The 23,673-nt window shown below is 35.4% G+C and overlaps 1 protein-coding gene across 2 annotated transcripts in view; it reads right to left on the bottom strand.

Moving 5' to 3' along the window:
* Positions 1-23,673, bottom strand: part of PTPRA (protein tyrosine phosphatase receptor type A) — a 194,249-nt gene that overhangs the window by 106,725 nt on the left and 63,851 nt on the right. For both annotated transcript variants that reach the window (XM_031941764.1, XM_031941765.1), the window contains exon 2: positions 14,210-14,360. The gene's annotated coding sequence lies outside the window, so the exon portion shown is untranslated. The remainder of the gene's footprint in view (positions 1-14,209; positions 14,361-23,673) is intronic.

The raw sequence follows: 23,673 nt of genomic DNA, 5'->3' as shown, positions 1-23,673 counted from the left end.
ACTCAGCTGCTGACATTGCTATTGCCGATTCCCTTCTACCTCTGATCTTTCCTCATCTCTGCTAAGAATAAAGATTGACGATTTTCCCCTAACCTGAATTCCTGACTCCGGCTGATTTTAAAATATGCGGTCATCACAGAAACCAAAATGAAATATAATCAAATTCCAGAACCCAGGTCAAGGAGAAAATATTGCAAGAACCAATTCAAGTCATATGAAGCCACAGTTGGGATTAACACAAGATTTAGCAGCTTCTACATTAAAGGATTGGAAGATTTGTAATCAACAATATTCTGGAGAGCAAAGTCACTAGGATTACCATTATCCCTTCATATTCCATCCCCAACTGTGTTCCCCCCAAGAATCACATATTCAACAAAACTCAGTATAATCCTTCAGGCTATTCAATGAAATAGAGGATTTACAAGCACTCTTAAAGGACCAGAGCTGAACAGAAAATAATGACTTTAAAATACAAGACTCAAGAGAAGCACAAAAAAAGTAAATAGGAAAAGAAAATTATAAGGGATTTAATAAGGTTAAATAAACTGTTTGCATTCCTATATGGGGAAATTATACTTTTAACTCAGAAAAGCTTTCTCAGTTTTAAGGAAATTAGGAATATATATAAACAGAGAACACAGTTGGGAATTGAATATGAAGGGATAATATCTTTTTAAAAAAAGGGTGAGAAAGGAATGTATTGGAAGAAAGGGAAAAGGAGAGATAAAGAGACAAGAAAGAGCTTTTACAATGGAGGAAAAAAGGAGGGAAGTGAAGAATTTTATTCTCATCAGAATTGTCGAAGACAGAATAACATATACACTCACAAATGAGTAAAGAAATGTATCCTACCCTACAGAAAAGGAGGGGAAGGGGCTAAGAGAAGGTGGGGGATGATTGAAGGGAGGGAAAATTATGAAAAAATATCTCAAGTTTCTCTGATAAAGGCCTCATTTTTCAAACAAGTAGAGAACTGAGTCAGATTTATTTAAAAAATAAAAGCCATTCCCCAATTGATAAATGATCAAAAGATATGAACCGTTTTTAGATGAAGTATTCAAACTTATCTATTGCCATATGAAAAAATTGCCATATGAAAATATGTGTAAGTCACTATTGATTGGAGAAATGCAAATTAAAACAATTCTGAGGTAACACCTCATAAGTATTAGATCAGTAAATAAGATGGAAAAATAAAATGACAAATGATAGAGGGGATGTGGGAAAAATGAAATACTAATGCACTTTAGTGGAGTTGTGAAATGATTCAACTGTTCTCTAGAAAAATTTGGAATTATGCCTATGATATCAGATTGAAGTCACTTTTCCCTTACGTATGTCCTTCCCCCTTCTCTCTCTTCAGCTACCTCAAATATAAAAGAGATTCTTGGTTTCCCAGTAAGATCAGGAGTGCAACAAGAAGCTTACTGGCTTCACTATTATTTGACTTAACAATGTACAAGAAATTTGAACAAAAGCAAGGTGAAAATCCCCCCCCCCGGCCAAAAAAAAAAAATGAAAAAAATGAAATAAAATGAAAACCATTCCACATTTATAAACTCTTCTAGTTATTAAAAGAATGAAATGTCCCCTAAAAAACAAAAATAAAAACAGGAGGACTTCAACAAGAAAACAAAGAAGAATGATGTGAAAAGGGAAAGGAAAACTCTGTCCCAAGTCAGGAAGCTGAATGGCACACAATAAAACAATTCTAATGGAGAGAAATGGACAAGTTGTCTAAAATGACTGATGTGAATGGACAAGGAACTCACCAACTAACTTAAATATAGATAAATAGATAGATAGATACACACACTTCTTTAATGAGAGGAAAAAGGTGGACTATGAATGTCGAATACTGCATATATATGTATATACATCAGACTAAATTAATGTATTTATTAGTGTTTCTGAACTGATATCAGTTCAGAAACAGGATATCTTTTGTTTTGTCCATTTTATTTTCTATTGTCATAGATAGAAAGTGAAGAGGAAGATTGTATGTGTATGTGGGTTTATGGGGAGAGAGAAAAAGAAAAGGGAGATAGAGAAAGAGAGGGAGAGAAAAAATTAGATTTTATTTTTATTTTCAAAGATCTGTCTTTTCTCCCTCTCCTACTTTGAAAGGAAAAACAAAACCCTCACTACAATCACATAGAGGCAAGCAAAACAAATTCCCACATTAGCCATGGTGTGGGGTGTGTGTGTGTGTGTGTGTGTGTGTGTGTGTGTGTGTTTCAATCTGTATTCTTTATTTTTTTTTCTTTTTTTTGTTGAGGCAATTGGGGTTAAGTGACTTGCCCAGGGTCACACAGAAGGAAGTGTTAAGTGTCTGAGGCTACATTGGAACTAAGGTCCTCCTGACTTCAGGGCTAGTGCTCTATCCACTGCACCAACTAGCTACCCCATCTGTATTCTTTATAAAGAAGTGGAGAGGTATGCCTTTTTATGAATTTACTGGAATCATGATTGATCACTATATTAATTAGTAATAGTAATTAATTAGAATAATCTTTCAAAGTTATTTTCTTGACAATATTGTTATATAAATTATCTCTTGGTTTTGCTCATTTTGGCCTTCATCAAGTCCAAATTTTTCTAATATATTTGATACTTCATAGCTAGGCATATACCCAAAAAAGTCAACAACAAGAAAATGCATATATATGTGTGTATATACACATACACACACACACATACATAGTATATACACACACCAAAATATTTGTAGCATCACTTTTTGTGGTAGCAAAGAATTAGAAACAAAACAGATGCCCACTCATTCATCGGAGAATAACTCAATAAATTGTAGTACATAAATGGAAGAGAATTGTTGTGCTGCAAGAAATGATGAGAGAAACAAGGAAAGATTTATACACTCTGACACTGAGTAAACAGCAAAGAAAACAATGCATACACGACTAAAAGAAGAAAAAAAACAAGATAACTGAATGAATACTGTGACGTTAATCTTGACCCCCAAAAAGAGACATGAAAAGGTTTGTCCTTTTCTCATCACCATTCTTTGCAGAGGTGGGAGAATATGGATATTGCAGGTAACATCAGACTTTTTTTCCAAGATGTTTGCTAGTTTTGTTGAACATTTTCCCCTCTTTTTTTAATCCTTTGTTAAGAGATGGATCTCTGAGAAAGGGTGCGGATATATAGGTGATATAAAAACAAAAGATATTAATAAGTGTTTAAAGAATAGCAGCTGGAGTGCAAAAAAATAATTAGGGCTTAGTCAAAGAAAGTCATGAAAAATAAAAAGGAGTTTTAAAACTAGCCATTGGGGAAAAAAGTGGTTCAAGGAAAAGATGGAATTGTGCCAAGGTGGAATGGGGTGATAAAGACAGAAAAAAGAAAGAGCTACTCTTCTCTTAAAATTAATATGGAATTGATACTCAAAATAAGAAGGAAGGTAGTAGAGAAATAATGAGATCTCTGTCACATAGACTAGACTAGCTTTTCCTAGGCCTTACTTCACTAGTTAAGGTACCCTTAACTTGTGCAAGAGACTAAGGCTCAAAAAAAAAAAAAAAAAAAAAAAAAAGCTTTTTTTTTTTTTTTTAAGATTCTGACATAGATTCTTGGTGACCTAAGTAAAAAAAGTCAGCCCATGAGAAGTTAGCAGTTCCTGCTTTAGACTGTACATAAGTTTATGACTACCAAAGAACCATGGTTAATTCTGAGGCAGAAAAGAAGTTCACATCTGAATAAGTTCTAGATCACTATAGAATAGAACCTTGCCATGCTAAATGCTAATAAGATTCCATTTGTTGTATAGTTTGAGAATCTCATTACATTCTAATCTTAAATCTTATGCACCAAACCTATCTATATCAGACCAGAGGTGTGGACTACAGGCTAGTTCCTTGGAGGGTCTTGGGGTCAACCAGAGTCAAGATAAGTAAAAGTCCTTGATATTTAGGGGGAGAAGTGAAAGAAGCAGGCAAACTGCCACCAGGCTTGCCAAAGATCTCCAGTTTTCTCCTCCTCATCCAGGTGCAAAGTCACACTCTCCTCTCACCCTACCCTCAAATCCTTCCTTAAGATTATCTTAACACCAAACATTCAGTAAGCTCCAAACAGTGAGAAAAGCCATTTATCCAAAAAATATGCATGCTAATAGAGTCATTGTCTCGAATCAAATAAGTAATTAGCCTCAAGCACACCTTTTTCAGAGTTTTAGTCCTTTACACTGGGGAGATTAAAAAATACCTGACTGTCCTTGCTAAAATAATTTTACTAAGTAGATATACCTATATGTTAGATATTGAAAGAACTAGATTTGGGTCAATTTGGGTCAATAAATATAACTGATTATTGACAACATTCTAGAATGTAATATTAAGAAATAGTTAACACTAGAAAAAGAATCAAAGATTAGGAAAAGCTAACACATAAAGATCGTCTTTTCAAATTATCTAATTTTCCTTTTTTTGGAAAGGCTTACTAGATTGGTAGATTAAAGAATGCTTTTATTTGGATAAAGATATGTATGTATTGGTTACAAGAAGACTATATGATAATAAATTCTCGTGGACATGGCTCTCTTCAACATTGAGAAGATTCAAACCCGTTCCAATTGTTCAGTGATGAAGAGAGCCATCTACACCCAGAGAGAGGACTGTGGGAACTGAGTGTGGCCCACAATATACCATTCTTACTCTTCCTGGTTGTTGTTTGCTTGCATTTTGCAATTTTATTTTCTTTCTCATTTTTTAAAAACTTTTTGATCTAATTTTTCTTATGCAGAAAGATAATTGTATAACTATGTATGCCTACATTGGATTTGACATATATTTTTACCATGTTTAACAAATATTGGATTACATGCCATCTAGGGGAGGGAGTAGGGAAGAAAAGGAGAAAAATCAGAAGACAAAGTTTTTCAAGGGTCAATGTTGAAAAATTATCCTTGCATATGTTTTGAAAATAAAAAACTTCAATTAAAATAATCTGTAGTAATTTCACACAAATAAATAAGAAAGGTCAAAGAATGAGAACAGTTTTCAAATAAAGAGAAAGAACATCAGAGGAAACTGGAGATTAAAACTCTAAGGCATTATTTCACATCCATTGTCAAAATAGGGAAAAACACTATGGTAAGACAGAAAAGCTAACTCATTTATAAAGAAATTATGAATTGGTCCCATTTTTCTGAAAAAACAAATTGCAATTATGTAAGAAAAATGACTAAATTACTTATGTCCTTTGATTCAGATTCCACTATTTGCTAAAGAAAATGATAATAGCAAGAGAAGACAAAAAACACATAGATATCCAAAAGTATCCACAGTAAAAACAAAAATCTAGAAACAATTTATATATTTAACAACTGGTAAATAAGTGAACAAAATGGAGTACATGAATATAATGTATTATTATTGTCCCACAAGAGATAATGAATATAAGTCAATTAAGTAGCATTTGTGCTTCCTAAAATGTGGAGCCCACATCTGAACACTCCAAACATGGGATAATGAGACAGGGTACAATAAAGCTCTCACTTTCCTAGATCTAGATAGCATACCTCTCTTAACACAGCTTAAAATTCCATTTACTCTCTTGGTTGCCATATCACACAGTTGTGCCTTCACATTAAATTTACAAAAATTCATTACAGTTTTTTTGCATGAACAGTCTTCCAGCCAAGCCTCCCCTATCTTATATTAGTGAAACTGATTTTTCAAGCCTAAGTATAAAACTTCATTTTTTCACTATTAAATTTCAAACTTATTAGAAACTGCTCTTTTCAAAGTTATTAATGATCTCATCAATAGCAAATATAATGGTCTTTTTAAAGTCTCTATTCAAGCTAACCTTTCATTAATTTTTAAAAAAATTTTATTAAAGCTTTTTAATTTTCCAAAGACATGCATGGATAATTTTTCAACATTAACCCTTGAAAAACCTTGGGTTCCTATTTCCTCTCCCTTTCCCTACTCCCTCCCCTAGATAGCAAGTAGTCCAATATAAATTAAATCCTCATAAAAATATATTAAATCCAATATATGCATACATACGTATACAATTATCATGCTGCACAAGAAAAATCTAATCAAACTGTGAAAAAAAAAAAGAGAAAGAAAATGAAATGCAAGCAAATAATAACAAAAAAAGTGAAAATGCTATGTTCTGATCCACACCCAGTTTCCACAGTTCTTTCTCTCTGGGTATAGATGGCTCTCCTTATCACAGGGCCACTAGAATTGGTCTGAATCATCTCTGTTGAAAAGTGCCACATCCATGAGAATTGATCATCATATAATCTTGTTGTTCCTGTCATCACCTCCTTCTTTCCAGGCTATTAGCCCTACTTTGGCATCCATGATGATGTTCTCTGGTTCTCCTATTTTTTGACCACTCTTTAAGTCTTCTTTGCTGGTCATTATTAATCTTTTATCCCCTGAACACGAGTTCTCCCCACAACTTTTTTCTGGGTCCTTTTCTCTTCTTTTTTGTCAGTTTGGCAATTTGATCTGCTCTCAAGGGGTTAGTAAGCAAAACTATGCAGATAACCCCCACTCTGTACCTTCAGTCCTGATCTTAATTATATTTTCTAGAAATCTTTGCCTTGATAGCTCACCCAGAACCTAATATTCAACATGTCCAAAACAGAACTCATTTTCTCTCCCTTCTCCCCACAAATCTCCAATTTCTGTTGAAGGTAGCACTATCTTTGCAGTCATCTGGGCTGATAACCCTAGAGTCATCTTTCCTCTTCATCAATCTCCATCTACAATCAATCTGCTGTCAATGAATCTTGCACAGACTCTTTATATTATATAATAATATAAGACCACTTATATTATTAGCACTACCAGTCTAATTCAGGTTCTTATCACCATTCACTTGGACTACAGCAATAGGATGATTGGTCTTTTTGCTTCCAGTCTTTCCCTTGTTCAGTTCTTTTCTATTCTTTACACAGTTACAGTTAAAGGATCTTCTCAAATCTGGCCATAGTCAATGATCTTCAATATTATCCCAATGCCTTTAGACTTTACAATTTGATTCCCATCTATTTTTCCCATTAATAGCCTACTATTCTACTTCAGAAGCTCTGCATTGCAGCAAACTGGACTGCTGGCTGTTCCTTGACCTCTACACTACATCCTCTGCCTCCAGACATTCTCATGTGCCACTTCCCATGCTTTGCACACCCTCTGCTCGGCTCAGAATTGCTATCTTAGTTTGAGGCTTGGTTCACATGTTACATTTCCCATGATCTCTCAGCTGATTGTGTTCTTCCTCTTCTGAATTCTTCTTCTACTATACTTCACTGGCTGATAGGATGAAGGCATTTTCAGTTTTGTTTTTACCTTTGTACTTTCAATATCTGGCCGAGGTAGGCACCTAAGATAGGATTTAATAAATATATTTAACTGAATTAAATTAAGACCTAGACTACCATTCTATCCTGCTAAGACCTTTTCAGATATTGACCCTTGCCATATGAAAAGTAAGCTATCCTTCCAAATTCATTTATCTATAAACCAAAAAAACATGCCATCCATGCTTTTATCCAAATCATTGATAAAAAATTTAAAAAGCAAAGGACCTGGGTTTCTTTTTTCTCAGTTTTTCTCTTTCTTTCTTCTTGATCTGATTTTTCTTGTGCAACTGGATGGCTGTGTGAATATGTATACACATATTGGATCTGGCATGTATTTCAGCATATTTAGCATGTGTTGGACTGCCTGTTGGGTGGGGGAGGGGATTGGGAGGGAAGAAGGGGAAAATTTGCTGCCAGGAAAAACCTGGCAGGGGGTTATGCAGGGGTCAATGTTGGAAAAATTATCCATGCATATGCTTTGTGAATAAAAAGCTTTAATTAAAAAAAAAAGACTATGGGCCCCAGGTTCAGTAAGATGGCACAGTGAATAGATCAGACACGCCAGAGTCAGGGGGACCTAAGTTCAAATCTGGTCTCAGACACTTAACACTTCCTAGCTGTGTGACCCTGGGCAAGTCACTTAACCCCAATTACCTCAGAAAAAAAAAAAGACTAAGGATCTCATTAAGGTAAGAATCAAAGCCAATTTGTATCTTATAGGTCTGAATCCTATAGGTATTTAGCAATACATGATAATACAAAATAAGTTGTTTAATACTTCAACTTAATTAGTAGTTGCAGAGTAGTTTCCATTACTCATCCAGTCAGGCAGGTAATGATCTATGTTAAGCAGGCATCAATATGCCACCATATAAGTATGGGGGAAAGGGAAGGTCCACAGAAGAAAAAGAAGGAAGGACAAGTCACTGGGGATTACTAGGGTAAGAAAAGATCGAACTTTAGCAAAGTGTAACCAAAACTAGAATGGGATGGTCGTGAGGGTTGGGTGCTAAACTTCAGCCCATATAATAGAAAGGAGATAGCAACTCCTTGGCCAAGTGCCAAGTCTTACCTATGTTGCCCTAGATGGCAAGCCCTCCCCCCAAGCAGCCACAGACAGCTTCTCTAGTACAGGCCATGGGGCAAGGGAGGCTTCCTTCACTTATACATCACCCCAGTTGAACTCTTCAGGTCTAAGAGAATCCCTGCTCCACCTGAGTTATGCTAAAGTTATTATATAACTTTGAGAAGATATAAACAGCATGACCACAGATCTTCACTCCTACACCTATTCCTGCCTCAGTTTCTTACCAATGAACAAACAACCTCATAGATTCCAGGCCAACTAAAGCAAAAAGAGGCAGGGAAGGAAACAGGATATGTCAAATCAGGAAGGGTCCTTTGCCTCTCAGGAAAACAAGAAAAGAAAGAGATTAGAAAAGGGAGAAGAAAAGTGAATTCCATCATGAGATCATCTTCAGAGTTTGCTGGGATGAGCAATATCTATGGCTTTAATCTGGATAATGGTAGTAATGTGGTGGGATAGCAATACCAAATAAACATGTGACAAATTCACATTAGCCATCCTCTTTGACAAAAGGTAGATTTATTTAAGGAAAGAGGTTACAGAAAAAGAGAAGGGATAAAACAGACACCAGGAATGGTAAATATAAAATGGAGCTAGAAGAGCATATAGGGAAAAGACAAATACTCAAAGGAGAGAAAGCAAATACTCCAACAGGTGGGAGAAAGGCATAATCTGGCAGACTGAAGAGAGTTAGAGTAAAGAGAATGGCATCATTAGAAGGATGACACTTTGAGGTAGAGAAAGAGAGTACTTTGTAGTGGGCTTAGTCCTGAAGAGAACTTAGCTAAAATTTTTGTCATAAGCAATTTTTTTATAAGAGAAGTTTACCCTTAAGGCTTTCAGTGAGAGCAGAGAAGTAAAGTCAGGAGCCAGAACTGACAGACCAGAGGGAGGAGTCAGGAGTCAAATGGAATGTACCTGATTTCAGATATGTTAATCAATGTATCAAAAGGTTGTTTGAAGATAATTAGAGGTTGGGGGATGGACAATGGGTGGTGCTAAAAGAGGTCCTACCTAGATAATTCTATTATCAGATAATTCCCAGACTATCTGATGAGAGCTTCTTCCTGACAGGGGAAGAGAGGTAAGTCACATCAGTAATAACTGTTTTTTAAAAGCAGAGAGCCCAAAAGGGGCGACTCTTGGCAGAAATAAAGGCAGTGAAGCTTCAGATTCCCAATTAATATCAACGGAGACATTTTTTGCATCTCCAACACCTAGCTCAGTAACTGGCATAGAATTAGAGTTTACTGAATTGAATTGAAGTAGGGATGACAGGAACATATAGAAATGAGAAATGAAGTATGAGCAGAAGAAGCTGGAAAGCATTTATTAAGTACCCACTATATGCTGTACTAAACATTTTATAAATATCTCCTTTAATCTATTATTATCTCCATTTTATAACTGAAGAAGTTAAGGCAGACAACTTGTCTAAGATCACAAACCTAGGAAGTATCTGAGGTCAAATTTGAACTCAGATTTTTTTTTTCTGACTACAGGTCCAGTGCCCTAGACATCTAGCTGCCTCTTTATAAGATTTAAGAAACTAATATAGTTTGGCTGAAATGAGACGCACTTGTAATATGAAAGGCCAGAAATGTAAGTAAAACCTTAAGTAAAGACTCCGTATTTTAAAAGCCAAAGGAAGCCATTGAAGGTTTTTGAGTGGGAAAGTGACATGGACATACCAAGGCATTAGGAAGATTATTTTGACAGCTATGGGAAAGATGTACTGAGAGGGAAGAGAATGGGGGCAGACAGATCAATTAAGAAGCTGTTGCAATAGCCCAAATGAATAGAGATAAGGGTGTGTAAGGTGAGCAAAGACAATGGAAGCAAGAGCTGTGGGGGTAGAATCAAGGAGGCTTGACAACTGATTGGATATGGGAAATGAGAGGGAGAAAAGAGTCAAACATGACTCAGAAGTTACAAACTTGGTAAAAAGAGAAGATGGCGGTTCCCAGAACCTGGGAAGTTTGAAGAAACAGATTTAAAGGAGATAAGTTGTTTTAGAAATGTGCAGTTGGGATACTGGCAAGGAGATTCAGATAGAGATTTATCAACAATGCACCATGGACTCCAACTTAGGTAGGTTTAAGACAAAGACCAGAGCAGGTGAAGTCACCATAGAAGGGAATGGAGAAAAAGTTAAGAAGAAAAATAAAAGAATAAAAAGAAAAGAAAAAGTTACAAGCGAGAGTTTCTGGGGAAACCCATGTTTAGACAATGTTCAAAGATGATGAGTTCTCTTTTGGCCATATTGCTCCTGATATGTTGACAGGTCACTCAGATGGAGGTGTGCAGCAGACGAGGAGATACATGACACATGAAGGAAAGAAATTAGAGCTGTGTATATAGATTTTGGATTCATCTATATACAAATGATCATTGGATTTTTGGAAATTATAGTTTAATACCCCAAATGCCTGAAGTAGAAGTAATGGAAATCTTATTTACCAAATTCAAAGCCGTTTTCCTAGTCCTTAGCCTACTTGACCTCTTCAGCATTACATCCACAATCTCCTGGACAATCTCTCCTTCCTTGATTCCTGTGACAGTGGTCTTTTCTCATTTGTCTCCTACATGTCTGACATTTTTTTCTTTGTTCCTATGAATAGTTCAGTTCCTACTCCTGCCCTCTAGGTGCTTCTGTCCACCAAGTCTTTTGTCGTCAATCATCTTTAACTTTTATCCCTTGGTGATATCAGATCCCCTTTGACTTATATTACCTCTATGTCAATAATTCTTTTACCTGCTTATTCAAGAAACATTTATAAAATGCTTGTGTATATACATTACTACACACAGTGAGAAATGTATAATACCTAAGTAAGATACTATCCCTATCTTGATTGAATATACAATCCAGTAAAAGAGTAAAACATAGATAACTTTAAAAAAAAAAAGTTAAACAATAAGTGAGTTATGAAATTATAATTTTTTTATATTTTCCTCTTGATATGTGTCCCCAAAGACTATGTGTGTGTGCCTGAAATACACTTGACTTTGTAAAAATTATATGGAAGGAAAGAAAAAACAATGTCACATTTCTTCCTACTTTCTAAAAGTTTACTTCTATGATGAAGGTAAAAAAATAAAATTTTATAAAAGAACCATCTAAAAAATAAACCAAATTTTGATCTGGCCCCATAGATAAACATCTAACAATTATATTGTTAGATTAACATATGGTATTCTAATAGTTGTGGTATTTTTCCTCTTTGGCAACAGATGTACTAGGAGAGTAGTCAGTGAAGGGCAATAAAGGTTTTTTTCATTTCTACCACCCATCATTCATGGTTTACAATATCAATAGCAGCTTCATCTTCAAACATGAAAGACAATGCTTTATTATTTGTATATAACTGAAGGCTTTTCATTCGTAGAGAAAACAGACACATGCAGAAAGAAAAACAAAGCCACTTTCTAAGTAGTCAAGGCCTGAAACCAACAACTGAGACTTACTGTTATTTCTTCTTAATGCAAATTACATTAAATTCCAAAATATGTTTGAAGGAAGATAAGTCATGCAAAATTGAAGTTTATCTCAAAAAGGAAAGTCACAGCAACAACTAAGTAATAGCAGGTACCATATTACTAAAGATTAAACTATCTATATATTACAAAAGATTTGATAACCCTGTGAAGTAGCTCAGAGGCCATAGTCTACAATCCCTAATATGGCAAACATATATCATTTATCCTCAGCTCTTATAGTTCCCTCTTAGAAATAAGTCATATTACTTTATATCACGAATTCTTCTTAGCCACAAATCCACCTGAGAAGCCATGCATAAAAGACAAATCATAAGAGCACTGCTAGTTATTTTCTATCCAGCACAACTTTAACATATAAAAACTTCTGATTAAGAGAAGCTATAGGCTGGTTCAGTAATGGGACAATGTTCTGCAACTGGTTAAAAAAAACAAAAAACCAAGGAGCAGGGGAGAGAATAAATAATAGCACCTACCTCACAAGGTTGTTGCAAGGATCAAAAGATATAATATTTATAAAGTATCTAGCACAGTGCCTGGCACACAGTAGGTAAAAGCTTTTTTTTCCTTCCTTCATATTTCCAATGTGAAATTTTTATCAATGCTTCCCACAGCATACCTCAAAAGTTAAGAAATGTGAGGCTTACAACTAGTTAAATTTGGCTACAATTTCAGGGTTAGTGAAAATGTATCATTGGACTGCTATTTTCCACCTGACCTTAGCTATATAACCCTCAAGTCTCTTGTGTAAATTGCTTTGGCATTTTAGAATTAGAATCTGAGACTTGGTTGATTGGTTCATCACATAGACACATAAAATAATTTTTAAAAACACCGTCCTGAAATAATTGGTTATAAAATATAGATGAGCCACTTCATAGTGGCTAGGTGGGACAGTGGATAAAGCTATAGGCCTACAGTCAGAAAGACCTGAGCTCAAAACTGGCCTCTGTGTGATGCTGGGTAGGTCACTTATCCCTGCTTGTCTCAGTTTCCTCATCTGCAAAATGAGCTGGAGAAGTTAATGGGAACTCAAAATAACTTTGCCAAGAACATCTCAAATGTGTCACAGACCTAGATATGACTGAAAAAACTAAAGAACAAAGTATTAATTTAAGATGGAATGGTAAATGTTTCAAGGGTGATTGAGGAACACTATTTAAAGAATGTGTAGTTTATACTCAATTCTTTAGGTATTCAGTTTGGCAAAATCAATTGCAGAATGTCAGAGTTTTTAAGAAGCTTCAAATGATCTAGTCTAACTACCTTATTTTAATACATGAAGATGATTGGGTCTAAAGAGAAGCAAAGCAAATTAGTAATGAAGCCTGGCCTCTTTTTATTCATCTATCTTTTTTAAAAGGCATACTATGGTACATGAATGTAATGGAATATTACTGTGTTATAAGAAATGATGGGTGTGATAAATGGAAGAGAAGCCTGGAAAGATCTATTTGAACTGATACAAAATGAAGTAAGCACAGCCAAGGGAAAAAAAAAAAAACACAATAATAACAAGAATATTAGAAATAGCAATAATAATCACATATATAAAAATCAAAAGTAAAATAAAATTATAAAGATCTTCAAACATGACTCAAATGAAGAGCTCAAAAAGGGTACCCATGACCCATTTGTTTGTGAAAGTAAGTGGTTCAGAGGGTTACACATTGCACATGTTTTTAGACTTTTTCAATGTACTGATCAGTTGTGTTGGGTTTTTTTTTTTCCTTGCATTTAAAAAATACTATATTATATGAGTTGACTCTCTGGAAAGGAGAAGGATACTAGAGATAACAATGATGATGTAAAAAGCAGAAGATATCTACTTAAAAAATAGACAGTGATATTTGTCTTGTACAATGACATAACCTGCAAAGCTTTGTACAAATTTAAAATAACGTAGTATAGCTGTAGGATTAGGAAAGTGATAGTCCCATTGTACTCTGTTCTCCTTGGACTACATTTGGAGTATCATTATTTATTTTAGCTCTAGCAGTCACATTTAAAGAAAAACACTGATGATAGCATCTAGAGAAGAGCTGAGAATGCATGTCATGAGAATTAGTTGAAGTTTAGACTAGAAAAAAAGTAATCAGAAGATAGTTGTCTTCAAGTCATATGAGGGACTTCATGTGGAAGAAAGATCAGATCTATTTTACTTGCATCTTAAGGGAAGAACTAACAGCAATAGGTAGGAGCTACAAAGAGATATATTTAGTATTCACATAAAGAAAAACTTCCTAACAACTGAGTTACCCCAAAGGAGGATGGGCTACCTGGGAAGGAAGTAGGTTCCCTCTTGAGAGACTTCTTCAAGCAAAGTCTGGATAATTATTTTTCAGGTCTACTATAGAGTGTTTCTTGTTCAGGTAGGAGTTGGCCTAGATCTTGTCTGATGACTCTTCAAATTTGGAGATTTCTGTGATTCTGTGAAATGAAGAATTCAAACAAAAAATAAGAAATATTCTGTTTATGAGCACTTTACATAGTAAATAAAACTGAGAAAATGATAAGTGTCATAAAATGCAAAGCACCTTCCTCAAACTCTGGGAGATGAGATTATCAATAAGCCCTTCTCCCTCTTTTACATAAATATACAGTTATACAAGTGACAGAAATAAGTCATTTCTCCCTTCCTCCCTCCCCCTTTCCTTTCTCCTACCCAAAAAGGAAAGCAACACAACTTTAATGATCCAACCAAGACCAAGTCCCTCAAAAACTCCTGTGGGAGTAATATCCCAGTGGAAAATAATACCAAAATGAAGCATATGATCAATAAGCAGGAGATGAACAAGATGGGCAAACAGAAACTTTAATGAGTTGATCTGCACCAAAGGAAGAAAAAAGCACACACCAACAAAGGACGATTCTACACCTCTGAGTCTAAATCAAAGCTGGTGCTAATCCTCTTCTCTGCAACTCCATTCTAGAACAGAAGGTCTCTTTTCTGAACCCTTTTCCAGGTCTTCCCTGTTGCTCATCATTCTAGTCATAACCTGTGGCAGGGATCTCAGAGATCATAGTAATCAAAGCTAAATAGCTCCACTCAAGAATAAAAAACAGCTCAGGGATTAAGAGTATAATCTCTTAATCTCAGAACCCTCTTCATGACTAGATAATTAGCTGAAAGAGAAGGAAGATGCCTAGATCCCCGACATCTATTCTATCAGTTCAGAAGTTCATATCAAACTGAATAATGTTCGAGAAATCCAATGAGAAACTACAGTGAATGACAACATTAATTCCAGAACTGCACAAAAACATCAAGAAGATAGCACCAGCACACTCACAGAGAAGACAAATGTAGCTGCAAAGCTCTAGCTAGAGACAAGATCAGAGTGTCAGAATGCTAAAGAGTAGGGACCATGGAAAATCAAGAAATAGCAGCAGGCAGTGCAATGTGAACCACTGTGTACCACAAGACAGCCCAGGCTCAGGGTCTCCGAGGGCCTTAACACTCAGTCCTAAAATACCAGAGAAAGCCCTGAAGACCTATTACTCTGAAACTCAAAGATGTGGAAGTCAGTGCAAGAACTTGGGAGAATAAGAGAAACCAATCAAGGCTGACCACCTTCTGAAAAAGCAGAAGGGAAGCTTAGTCCTGACACAAATCTAACTTAAAAATTAAAATTGGTAAGATCAGTAAGTCAAAGAAAATGTTATCTGATATTAAAAATTATTACAAAACTCCACAACAACTGTAAGTGGAGATTCAAAGGGAGAAAAAAAAACAACAGATTCTTCCACAAAGACTATGAATATAAAGAAGAAATAGATAAGTTATAAAGAGAACAAGTAGCTTAGAAAAGAAAGTAGTAAACATCACTGAAGAAATGGCATCCCTTCCTGTATGTACCAAAATGTTTGTGGCAGCCCTGTTTGTAGTGGCTAGAAACTGGAAAATGAATGGATGCCCATCAACTGGAGAATGGTTGGGTAAATTGTGGTATATGAATGTTATGGAATATTATTGTTCTGTAAGAAATGACTAGCAGGATGAATACAGAGAAGATTGGCGAGACTTACATGAACTGATGCTAAATGAAATGAGCAGAACCAGGAGATCATTATATACCTCAATGATACTGTATGAGGATGTATTCTGATGGAAGTGGATTTCTTCGACAAAGAAATCTAACTCAGTTTCAATTGATCAAGAATGGACAGAAGCAGCTACACCCAAAGAAAGAACACTGGGAAATGAGTGTAAACTGTTTGCATTTTTATTTTTCTTTCCAGGTTATTTTTTGCCTTCTGAATCCAATTCTTTCTGTGCAACAAGAGAACTGTTTGGTTCTGCAATATTGTAACTAGGCTATACAGTGACATAGTCAACGTGTATAGGACTGCTTGCCATCTGGGGGAGGGGGTGGAGGGAGGGGGGGGAAAAATCGAAACAGAAGTGAGTGCAAGGGATAATGTTGCAAAAAAATTACCCAGGCATGGGTTCTGTCAATAAAAAGTTATTTAAAAAAAAAAAAGAAAGAAAAAAAAGAAGAAGAAACGGCGTCCCTGAACACTAGGATAGAGTGATCAGAATTCAATTAGGCAACAATATTAATACACCTGAGGCATAGAAGAAAGTATAAAATAGCTGATATTAAAAAAAAAAAACTGATCTGGAAAACTGGATAAGGAAATACAATTTAAGAATTAGTAGACTCACTTATATCCCAAAGAGATCTTAAAGAATGAAAAGGAACCTATATGTGCAAGAATGTTTGTGGCAGCCCTCTTTGTAGTGGCCAGAAGCTGGAAACTGAGTGGATGCCCATCAATTGGAGAATGGCTGAATAAATTGTGGTATATGAATGTTGTGGAATATTATTTCTCTATAAGAAATGACCAGCAGGATGATTTCAGAAAGGCCTGGAGAGACTTACATGAACTGATGCTAAGTGAAATGAGCAGGACCAGGAGATCATTATATACTTCAACAACAATACTATATGATGATCAATTCTGATGGATGTGGCCCTCTTCAACAATGAGATGAACCAAATGAGTTCCATTTGTTCAACAATGAAGAGAACCAGCTATACCCAGTGAAAGAACTATGGGAAATAAGTATGAACCACAACATAGCATTTCTACTCCCTGTTTTTGTCCACTTACATTTTTTATTTCCTTCTCAGGTTATTTTTACCTTATGTCTTAGTCCAATTTTTCTTGTGCAGCAAAATAACTATATGGATATGTAAACATATATTGTATTTAACATATACTTTAACATATTTAACATGTATAGGTCTGTCTGCCATCTAGGAGAGGGGGTGGGGAAAAGAGGGGAAAAGTTGGAACAAAAGGTTTTGCAACGATCAATACTGAAAAATCACCCATGTATTTATCTTGTAAATAAAAAGCTATAATAAAAAAAAAAGCTACCTATAAAAAAAAGAATTAGTAGACTCCATAAGAAATTCATGATTTTCTCTCTCCCCTGCCCCCCCAAAGGCCTGAATACAGTATTTCAAAAAAAAAAAAAAAATCAAATGACAACTGCTCATATACATTAGAACTAAAGGGCATTTTCCTTTCCTATTTGAAATAGTTTATGACTAAATATTGGATCAAAAACCATTTTCTTTACCAAGTAACATTACTACTTTCCCAGAGTCATATATCTAGTTGGATGTGCAATAATGTACAGGTACAGTAATGATCATGTAATCATAATAGGTTAGTACTGTCAATCATAACTAGGTCTGCATTTCACATCACTTTTCTTTCCTTTCAAAAATGTATTATTGACTTTGTGTTTTTTCAATAGTATTACTTTCCAATAGTCTCGCCTTCTCCCTCCACAATTGCCTCTGTAACAAAATAAAACAGAAAACCAAGTCCTGGCATAGTCAATTCACTTCCTGAATCTAAAAGCCTAAAGTATCAAATTCTTTTTAAAAGCACCTTGTCCAAGACACTTCCAATAGACTTGGGATAGAAAATGCTATCTCCATCTAGAAAGAGAACAATAGCAACTGAATATAGACCAAAGTATAGTGTTTTCACCTGTTTGTTTCTCTGTTTATTTGTTCATTTGCCTTTTCTTTCTTGTGGTTTTTTTCCTTTTTGGTCTGATTTTTCTTGCACAATATGACAAATATGGAAATATTTAAAAGGACTTTTCATGTATTTTTCATGTATCATCAGATTGCTTACTGACTTGGAGAGGGAGGAGGTAAGGGAAAGATAAGGGAGGAAAAATTTGGAACACAAAATCTTACAAAAATAAATGTTGAAAATTATCTTTACATGTATTTAGAAAAAATACTATTGAAGAGAGGGAAAGCATACTATTTAAGAAAGTGAAAGGGGGCCTTCTTTAAAGAGGCAGTGCTACATTTAAATCATCAAATTATTCCAGAATATAATAAGATCATTGAACTAGAAGTCAGGGAGCCTAGATCTGAATCCTAGCTCAATTACTAATCTGCCATGTGACTTGGGATGTCATATTATCTTTCAAAGCCTCAAAATCTCAACAGCAAAGGAGATTGGATTAGATTCTTGCTCCGAGCGCTAACAATCTATAGTCTAGAGACCAGTTCTAATAAATTAATACCTACATATTTTGTCAACTAAACACCTCTATAAGAATCCTTGGACAGATTGCCAATATCCTGCAAGCATCTTTCTTGCAATAGTCATCTGACATTGGTCTTATTTCTGAGCACAGTGAAGTTTTCTTTTCTCTTCTTTTTTGACAGGTTTTATTTTCTGGAACATCATCGTAGCACTTTTTGTATCAGTTGGTTTCCTCTTTCATTTATTCCTTTATCATCATACTCTGTATCTGGGCACTGAACTGGGAGAAAACTTGCAATACTGATCCTAGCTTAAAGGACTTTTTAATTGGGAAGAAAATTTGTACACACAGAGCAAGAATACCACAAAAATAAGCACTCAAAAGACTCAATTATTTGTTTCTGAGGAGCCCAAAGCACTATAGAGCCACAAGTAGAGGAACCATTATTCAGCTGAGTCAACAAAGGCTTCCTCAGGATCATTTTGAAATGGGTTTTGAAAGTTGTGATGAATAAATTATTTTCAGGTTCTATCTAATCACACTTATGTCCCATTCTAAGTTGACAACTATATTTAACAACTGCAAATATTTTGAAAGAACATACGATTAGAATTTCTCAGTAAAGTTATAGCTTTTTAATATTAAGTATTGACAACCTAACAAAAACTATATCTAATTATGGATAAAAGATGACATCAAATACATTTTCTTTCGTAACTCAGAAGTAATTTACTGTCACTCTGGTCTTTCTGGTTTCAGTCAGGGAGTTTCCTCCTAAACCAGTTCTGCTTAACTAGTTAAAGTGCTTTAGCAAACCACATGTGAACATAGTTCAATGATTAGACTTTTCTTGTGAAAACAACACTGATATCTTTAAAAGCTTATTCTTACAAAGTATGCTTCCTATTGGTTAATGACACCAAATCAACAGCACAAAGAGATTACTTATGGGAGGAAACAAGCAAAGTTTTGTTATTTTTTTTCCATGAGTTTTAACTGATATATTCTTGTTTTCTATTTTATTTGAACTACAAAAAGTCCTTAGCCCTGCAAGCAAAATGTCACAAGTATATACAACTTGCATATCAAGCCAGACCTAAGATGTCTAGCTATTACTTTACCAAAAAGTAATCTCTGATTCAACTCTTAAAGAAATTAAAAAGCAGTTGTGCTACACTTCTAATTCACCATCAGATATAACTACTGCTAATTTGCGAGGGAAATGTGTTCAGGTAATTAACAACAATCATTTACTGGGAAATGGGAAATATTTGGATTGCAGCTGGAACATCAAAATCCCTTCTTTTAAAAAGTTCCATTTTTAGAAAGATTTCCACTTACTGCTTCAGGAACAATTCTGAATGTGTAATTCAATGTAATTCCAACAGTATCTCTTAAGGGTAAAAAAAAAAAAATAGTTAAAATTCAATAAGGTTAAATTAAATTGCATTCAAAATTTAGGTGTATGACTGAATAGTGAATCTAGCTGGCAAGTTCTACACAGTTTTCAAAAAGTGACCTTTGTGAGGAAAACAATAGACCAATAGTCCAAAATATAGACTACAAATTCCTGAAGGGCAAAGACGGTCTTTTTTTAATCCCCAATCCTAAAATGCCTTGACCCTCAGTAAATATTTGTCAAATGAACCTGAATTTAAATGGAATCACCAATATGTTCCTTAAGTGAAATAACTCAAATAGAACAGTGGGATTTAAAATTTAATGAGATACTAAATATTTTTAAAATACTAGATATTTTGCCTACTTCTATAATTTTATAGATGAAAAACTAAGATCTAGTAAAATGTAGCTTCATTTATTAGTTTAATCTTTTATTCATTATGATCATACATTTTGTTAGGACTACTCCTTCTAGCTCACATTCACACTAATGGACTATAAACTACTCTTGGATTCCAAGAACTCTATAGGTTCATAGTCTTACAAGCACTTACGGTAAGCTTACTTGTTAGCAGCAGATACAGCCCAAAACAAAGACATTTACCAATATGGCATAGTAAAAACGATAGCTGCAAAACCTGAGGGATTTATTTTCCTGTACACATGGTATCAATGAGAAGAGTAGGACACCACTACCATATGCTAGAAGTGAAATATACCATAAAGAACATTTAGGGCAATAACTAATGCTTCAAATAATACAGGACTTTTCTCCAGCTGTCTCCCCTCTGCTTCCCTCTGCTACCCTGCCCCCCACATACTCCTTGGTGTTCTCAAATGGCCAGGTTGATCCACTGGGCTTCCTTGATCAGTCTTCTCAGAACCTCAATTCACAATTACCAGATATAATTCTCCTCTTCTTGCATGGCTACCTCTCCTCTCTGTAGCCAGGAATTGCACTTCTTGGAGGAAGGAGGGAGGAGGGAAGGAGAGATGGTGAGAGGAAGCAAAAAACCCCCAACCAAATATTGTACTTCTAGAAGTACTGGGATCAGCCTCCACAAAACTGATTCTTGTTTTTTTCTCAACCAAAGGCAATCTGCCTCTTTAACTCTAAACGAAAAAGTTCACACTTTCTAAGGAAAAAACATTGTTTCTACTTAGTTTAACACATTCCTTATCTCTGCTTCTTCTGTGATGTCATTAAGAGAATTGGAGGGGGGAAAGGAGGAGGGAGACAGACTGGATTTCTCCCATACAGTCAGTATGTTCTGTGGTGATCAGAAACACCAAAACAATTTAATTTTAGTACAGTCACCCAAAGGCTAAGTGTACTCTGTGAATGATTTCAGAGGTCATATTGTGACTTCTTGGGTTTGGAAGGTTTGGGTTTTTTGATTTTTTTAAGATCAGAATCTGTAATTGCTTCAGTGTGGACAAGGTTCATCATGAAAACTCTCTTCACTGATTAGGCACTCATGCAATTTACTGCATTGGAGAATTGTCTGTGATGGTGAAAGGTTGAATGGTCACATTGCTAGTGTGTGTCAGAGGATGGGAAAGCATATCTTCCAGACTCTAAGGTCAGCCCCTCTGTCCACTACGCTTCTCTTGACTCAGTTATGGAAACAATATGTCAGGAATCATAACAGACTCTTCCCACATCTGTACACAATTAAGACTACTGAGAACAGTCCCCATTTCTATAACACTTAAAGGTCTGCAAATACTGACCTCAACAAAAACTCAAGAATTAGGTAACAAAAATATCGCTTGTTACCCCCATTACACTAAGAAAAAAATTGAGACTCAATAAATGACTTGACCATAATCATGAGGCATTGAACCTGAGAGGCAAACCCCAATGTGTTTCCAAGTCCAGTGCTCTTTGCCTAATGAAACCCTATTCCTAAAGTTGAAGCCAAGACAACTGCCTAAACAGTAATAGATGGCCCAGCTCCTTGTACCAAATCAGCAAAAACCTAAAATTCATGCCAAACCAAATAATAATCAAGAAATTAAATTAATATTGTACATTTTTTAATATATTAATAAATTTTGCTAATTTTTTAATGTTATTTTCTTGTTTTACTTTTTAAAAAGTATTTTTAATACTATTATTGTTAGATACCTCTCTGGAAAGGGGAAAAAAGAGGAATACTGGGTAAAATTTTGGTGGAGACAACAAAAGATGTCAATAAATTTTTTTTAAAATCCAATGGAAAACTATAATGACTTCATCCAACCTAGAACTCAATGAAATATAAGCCAGAAGGCCACAGGAAAAAGAAGGAAAAATACCAGAGGAGACAAGACCAACTTAGGCAAATAAGGTGGTAACTTCCCAGCAAGACCAGAAACAGTTAAGAGACAATGTAGCCAGCAGATCACTGTACTTGGTGGCAACTAAAGGCAAGGACCACTCTGGGCAACCTCCATTTGGAGCTTTATTGGCAAAGATATTGGAGTGATTTGTCTCTTCCTTCTTCAGCTCATTTTACAAGTGGGGAATCTGAGGCAAAAAGGGTAGAGTAAAGTGACTTGCCCGGGGTCACATAGTAAATACCTGAGATTACATCTGAACCCAGGTCTTCCTTCTTCAGCTCATTTTACAAGTGGGGAACCTGAGGCAAAAAGGGTAAAGTGACTTGCCTGGGGTCACATAGTAAATACCTGAGGTTACATTTGAACTCAGGTCTTCCTAACTCCAGGACTGATGAGCTATCCACTGAGCCATTTAGCTGTCCTAGAAACCTATAAGGTAACCTTTAAAGGGATGCAGTAACAAGTCAGGGCTGGTTGTGCTTATACTGGGACAAAGTAATGTCATGGATCCTGAGGTATCTAGCACTGTGAAATAAGACTCTATAGAGGCCCCTAAAGATCTAGCACTCTGAACCTCTAAGCTCCAGGAGGCCTACCCACAGGAGGTAGAAGTCAGTATAGAAACCCAGACCAAAAATAGATAAAGCCAGTCACTTCACTCAAAAGTATAGCAAAAGGAGAACTAGACTATGAAGACAAAACCCCAAATTAGAAACTAAGGGTAAAGTAGTGAGTAAACATTAGATTTGAGCTACAAAAAATTATAATAGATTCAAAGATAATCCAAAATTTCAATATTTAGGATATGAAGTATACCCTAAGGTGCTTACAGTACAAAAACTTTCCTTAAGAACAGAGAACTAAACACCTTAAATGACTTTCAGAAATTGATAGAAGATATCCAATGGATGTGTCCAGTGTTAGGCTTGACTACCTATCAATCTCAACCATTATATGACATTTTAAGGGGAGACAGTGCTTTAAACTCACCACACCAGTTTACAAAACAAGCTCAAGAGACTTTGAGAGAAGTTGAATAGACGTTATCCAATGTGGTTAAAAGAGTCACTCAAAAACCCTTGGAAATATCAGTTTTTGCCACAATAAGAGGCACCCACAGCAGTCCTTCATCAAGGAGACAGTGTGATAGAGTGGGTGAACCTCCCAGCACAACCAGAACAAAGACTTATTCCTTACCCAGTGCTTGTGGCTAAAATTTTATTAAAGGCCATTAAGCAAGCAGTACAATTATCTGGGATAATAAGACCTGACAAGATATACACCTTTTATACTAATGCACAAATTAATGTATGCTGTGAAACCATCACAGAGTGGCAAATTTTATTAGCCATGGCTCCAAATTTTACACATGGGTCTCCATTAAAGATAACCAGATTATTACATGATTGGTGATGGATTCTTGAAGAAAAGGTTTCTAAAGTTCCTCTTAAAAGACCAACTATCTTTACAAATGCATCCAAACATAAT

This window comes from Sarcophilus harrisii, chromosome 6 (genome assembly GCF_902635505.1).
Source record: "Sarcophilus harrisii chromosome 6, mSarHar1.11, whole genome shotgun sequence".
NCBI lineage: Eukaryota > Metazoa > Chordata > Mammalia > Dasyuromorphia > Dasyuridae > Sarcophilus > Sarcophilus harrisii.
Note: the sequence above shows the minus strand (reverse complement) of the source record. Positions and strands in the feature narration are given on the sequence as shown.